The 6,087-nt window shown below is 36.9% G+C and overlaps 1 pseudogene; it reads right to left on the reverse strand.

Annotated features, from left to right (window-relative positions):
* Positions 1–331: 331 nt before the first annotated feature.
* Positions 332–1,217, reverse strand: LOC100618236 (olfactory receptor 10G3-like; annotated as a pseudogene).
* Positions 1,218–6,087: the final 4,870 nt, after the last annotated feature.

Genomic DNA, 6,087 nt, shown 5'->3' on the forward strand with positions numbered 1-6,087 from the left:
TTTAAGTGAGAGACACAGTCACACAAAATTGTTAGTGTCACTTTCTTCCAGTCATTGAAGACCAGTAGAAAGACAAAGTCCAGATGACAGGTGATGGTGTGGGATGTAGTGGATGATCTCAGCTTCGTTGATGTCTAATCAAGCATTTACTGTCATCATTGCTATTGGAACAAATTCTTCTCATCTGCCCCTTTTGCTGGGGGAAGTCTTCACATGCTTTGAGTAGATGTTCCTCTAATTCTGTATTGGTTTTCTTGTCTTCAAAAAGTTCACTTATCCTTAATACTCAAATCTTTGAAATATGAGTGAGTCTCAACACGAACAGAATCATTCAGTTCTTACTCATAGCATTTTGGTCACCTACCATTAGCTTCAGAGCTAACTTTACCTCTTGGTTTCTTGAAGTGTAGATCAGAGGGTTAAGGAAAAGAGTAATGGTTGTGGGGAACAGAGTAGCTGCTCCATCTAAGGGGCTATTGGCTTCTAGTCTCAAATAGTTAAAGGCAGCAGGCTCATAACAAATTGTGACTAATGTCACATGGGCTCCACAGGTGGAGAATGCATGTCTTCTTCCATCAGCTGTGAGGATTCTTAAGATGGCTCAGATGATATGTATGTAGGAGAGCAGGATTAGAGAGAAGCAATTGGCAACTACCATTCCAATATCCACAAAAGTCAGCAGCTCATTAATGGTTGTGTCATCCCAGGCCAGCCTTAGCACTGCAGGGATGTCACAGAAAAAATAATCTATCTGGTTGGGACCATGGTATGGTAAATGGAAAATGAGTATGGCTTGGATAGCACCATGGATAGAACCAGCTACATGTTCCTGTCACCATCAAGCAGCACATCTTTGAGGTCATTAGGACAGGGTAGTGCAGGGGTTGGCATATGGCCAGGTATTTATCATAGGCCATTACAGTGTAAAGGAAGCACTGGGTGCTGCCCAGGAAATGATAGAAATAGAGCTGAGCTACATACCCACCAAATGGTTTGGCTTAATGCCAGGAGTGAAGTTCATTATGAGCTGTGGAACAATGATGGAGGAGATCCTCATGTCAATGATGGACAGGATACCAAAGAAGATATACATAAGTTGTACATGAAGCTAGGAGTCTATACACACTGTGAGGAAGATGAGAAGATTGCTTATTTGTGTCAGAGTATATATGACTAGGAAGAATAAAAAAGGAATGACCTTAGCTTGGGTGGGTAAGGAATCCCTGTCAGGATGAACTCTGTCAATTGAGTACTGTTCATTCTTTCCATCCTCTGGAGTGGTTTCACCTGGAGAATAGCCAAGACATATAGCAAAATTTGAGATGAATAGAAATCAGAGAAAGATGTAAATAGATTGTAGTATCAAATCACTGTTTTTGAGATGAGGAAGACCTAGGGAAAAAGACTGTAATATAATGATGGGAACTTTAAGGAACTTTAAAGGAAATTTTGAGTCTTCTCTTAGGCAGAGAGATAACAAGCAGGAAGAAAATCATATTCTTTAGGGTGTGTTTGCAAAACTACTAGAGTTGGGCTTTCATTAGATCAATTCAAGGATTTGATTTTGTCTGTACAGGTACTTATTCCATTGATGCTTACTACATAACCCTTCCATTCTTCAGGATATGTTAGTTATGAGTTTCTGTAGCTGAAGACATTCATCACCTGTTGGAGAACTCTCTGATGATATGCCTCTCCATTTCAGAAGGTTGGCCTCTCAGATGACAGATAAGATTTCTTCAACTTAAGTTATGAAATACACTTGTAATTCTTTCTCTTTGGCTCATTATGGTGCAAGTGATTAATTCATAAAACTAAAGTGCCATTTTATTTATTTGCAATGAAGCATATGACTTTCTGGTTATCCACATAAGTGATCTTTGAATTAGAAAGAACAAGCTCAAACCTAATTATTTTCTGTGTGATCCTGTGCAATTCACCTCAAATATTCTATATCTAAGTTTTATTATCTGTACAATGGGAATAACAATACTTCTATTATGTGACTTCCAAAGGCATGGAAAGGAAAGTGATACATAAAACATTACATAAAACATCTATTGCTTAGCCTAGTCCTTGACCTATACATATATTAATGAATGTTTATTGACTGACTGACATTAAATGTGATCTGATGTTCTTTTTCCTCCAAAAAATTCACCCTTGATATTTTATAGTGTTAAGGAGAGAGACTGGGATTTTGAAGACTGCATAAAAAGCACATAAGTTTTGGCAAACTTCAAAGTGCTAGAAATGATTTTTGTATATTTCTGAATGATTGAGTTTGTGGTTCGAGCCCAAACTGGCTAAATTTGGAGGTCCTCACTACCAGCTGGTTGAGCACTTGATGATGAGTTGTTTGGTAATATCAACCCAATGAAAAAAAATCCTCCAGTGCTGTGTGGCCTCCCTTTTGTTTCCATAGTGATGGTGGGACAGGGATGACTAAAGAAGGCTGAGTATATTTACACTATCTGTAAATATTTATTTAATATTTAACATTTTACATATGAGTTAGATCTTTGAACAATGACAAAAGAAAATGACATCATCCCATGACATTGTCTGTTGCCATACTATGAACGTCAAAACTGCTATTCCCATGGTAAATAAAACCAACAGATAAATAGAAGTTTTGTAAAGAAAGTAAACTAAATGGTGACTCAGACATTGGAGATAAAAACAGAGGTTTTGGTTGAATTGTATCTCTAAAAATAACAAAAATTACATCATAGGACAATCTTGTGATCATGGTGAATTTATGTTAAAATAACACCTAATAATAATGATAGCTTACTAGTAGCAGGAATAACAAGCAGTAGTGACAGCAGAAGGAGTTAGCAGAAACAGACTCTGTGAAGGAGAGACCTGGCTATCCGACTCTCCTGGTGGGCAGGTACAGGCAATGAGACTGAGAAGGCTTTGAAGGGTTTCCTGGAGGGAGAAGGGAAAAGGAAAAGGGGAGAGGGGAGAAGGAAAACCACAGCAGGAGAAGAAATCTGGTTCCTCTAGTTCTGGTATCCCTTTGTGGTCTCCAAATATTTGTAGGAGTAAAAAATGAATAAATACTCCTAGTATTTAAAAATATATAGGATTTTAAATAATAAATCAAAAGAGAGGGAAAATAAAAAAAGGTTCTTTCAGTCAAGTGAGCAGAGCAAAGAGAGCCAGAGACTCACAACTGCAGCGCTTTACCAAAAGCACAAGCTCCAAAAAAAGAGCCCTGCAGAGTAGGTCTCAGTCAAATTTATCTCCTAAGCATCCTTACATAAAATGAGGATGTAACTTAAAAGGATGCTGGGAATGTAGCTCAGGTGTTGCACATTTTCCATCTGCACACTTGTATTATATAATACTTTAAGATTTGTAAAGTGCTTTACATGTATCATTTCTTTTTTTCCTCACCACCAGCCTGAGAAAGAAGTTCTATTTTTATCCTTATTTACAAATGAGAAAACTTAGGCAGATAGAGGTTAAAAGACCTGCCCAGGATGGCACAGCTAGCTAATAAATGTCAGAGGGTTATATTTGAACTTAGCTCTTCCTGACTCAAGGCCAACTACTGGGCTACCTAGTTGCAACTTAGATGCCAAGAATCTATTGTAGAGGATGGAACACTAGAGAATACCTTTGAAGAACTTAACATGACTTTTCCAATTAAATAATTTAAACTTTGTTACTCACTATCTTCAATGTGTATATTGGCACAGGGAAGGAGGAAAAAAAGTACATTGGAAAATATTGTTCTCACATTCAGAGAATGAACTTAGAAGTGGAAACATGAGAGTCATAATCTATATATTTTGTTGGATGATGACTTCTTTGGCATGCGGAGGGAATGGAGGAGCTGAATTAAAAAAAATTTAAAAAGAAAATATTGTTTAAGTTTGACGAGTGAAAAAAAGAGAACTGTTTATGAATTAATTAGTAGGCTCATGCTTGAATAACCTGCATATTTTCTTTTAGAAGAGAGTTAGAAATGTTAGACTTGGTGAGCACCAAACAACCTCACAAATAAAAAAAAATCAACTATCTACTTTTTTACAAATTACTGCAGTAGAAGGTATTGCTTTTTAGGTAAGGTCAAATGATCAAAGGTCAAAATCACCATCAAATTAGAAAAAAGAATAATGAGGAAAGGAAGACATTGGACAAAATTGCAGCAAACACTTGTGCTCCTTTCCAAATGTTGAGAGATAACAGCCAAGGACAATACTGGTTGATAAAACAAATGTTTATGTAAAATGCTGTGGAGAAGGATGATGGAAGATTACAAACAGTATGGTTTCATAAACTGGAAAACAGCATTGAGAGCAAAAACAAGTCTATAGAAATTTTGGTACATGACTCAGTTGAGCCACATCATCTTAATAGTAAAAATAAATAATATTTTTATAGTGCCTTACATAGTAGGCACTTTGCTAAGCACTTTCCAAGTGTTGTGTCAGTTAATCCTTGTTTAAAATGTTCTTATTTTTTTTAAACCCTTACCTTCTGTCTTACAATCACTACTGTGTATTGGTTCCAAGGCAGAAGAGCAATAAGGGCTAGGCAATGAGGCTTAAGTGACTTGTCTAGGGTCACACACTTAGAAGTGTCTGAGTTCATATTTGAACCCAGGGCCTCCTCCCATCTCTGAGCCTGGCTCTCTATCCACTGAGCCACTTAGCTAACCCCTCCTATCTCCATTTTGCATGTGAAGCAAGTGAGGTAAGCAGATTAGTTGATTTACTTGCCCAAAAGCACCGTGTTATCTGAGTTTGGACCTGAACTGAGGTCTTCCTGACTTTTGCCTCTAGGTCCAGCACTCTATCCATTGAGCCACCTAGCTGCCCTAATGTTCTCAAGATGAAAGTGTTAGTAGGAAAAGTAGATGGAAAATGGAACAGGTTTAATTACATTTTTCTGTAAGGTACTTTTATCATTGATGTCAGTGAAATGACCTCATGTGAACCAAATCACCCAAAAGTAGACATGATATTCTAGAATTTAAGATTGGGAAGCAGATCTGGACCAAACTAAGAGCACATATAGGAAATCCTTGCCAAATCTTTTACAAGACTTTTACTAGAAAGCATCACCGATAAGTAATACAACTTTGAAAGAATTCAAGGACAGTTTTAAAAAAGAGCTCAGGGAGAGAAAGATAACAAGGGAAAAACCATGGATGGTATTATAATTTATCAAAGGTAATTCAAAAGACAACTAAAGCAATGTACCATTTATATTCTCACTTCTTCATGCTGATAGTGTCTGTATATAATGAAGAAATTGGAAGGATTTTGTAAATGATTTTCTATAGTAAACTATATTTTCATTTGTATAGTTGTCTGATAGATATAAAGAATACAAGATCTTGTTGTGTTTATTGCTTGGTATCTCCAATCACATTTAGCTTGTGGAGCAAAGCACAGTTTAAAAGAGACTCCTCTGACTTGCATCAGTTAAGTGGGATTCTACTTTATTGACGCCTCTATCTTTTTATTTGCTGTATTTCATTTTTCCCTCCCCAATTAGTTATTCAGTTTGGTACGAACCTCTTCTCTGCAGCCAAGCAGGATTGGTGAGGAGAGCTTGGCCAAAATAATGTTGAAGATTCCAAGTGTGGACTTGGACAAAGCAGTGCAGAAGTTAAATGTGAATGGTGACACGTTTAACTAGTGAACTCTTTTGTCTTGTCTCATCATCATTGCTGGCTCAGCACCAGTCACGAATTCTGTGATGGCCTTTAAAAAATCTGTTGGTGATCCTTCTTCATGGTAGAAGTATATAGCATTAGTTGGACAAGGCATAATTACCTCTCCCTTGAACCCTGCCTCCCAAAATGGAAAGAAGGAACAAATAATTCGTTTACTACTTACTAAACACTTCATGATAAAATATTAGTAGATACTTTAGTAGATACTGCATATCAACAGATTAGTAGATACTTTGCTAGGGGTTCAGATGGCAAGAAAATCAGTTCTTGCTCTGAATTCTGATGATCATAGAACTCTCACTTGTATAGTAGGTTTCTAATCTAGTGATAGAACTTTGTAGGACATCAAGCACGAGGAAAATTTATCATTAAGAAAAGGTGTAGCCAAT

Source organism: Monodelphis domestica, chromosome 1, assembly GCF_027887165.1.
Source record: "Monodelphis domestica isolate mMonDom1 chromosome 1, mMonDom1.pri, whole genome shotgun sequence".
NCBI lineage: Eukaryota > Metazoa > Chordata > Mammalia > Didelphimorphia > Didelphidae > Monodelphis > Monodelphis domestica.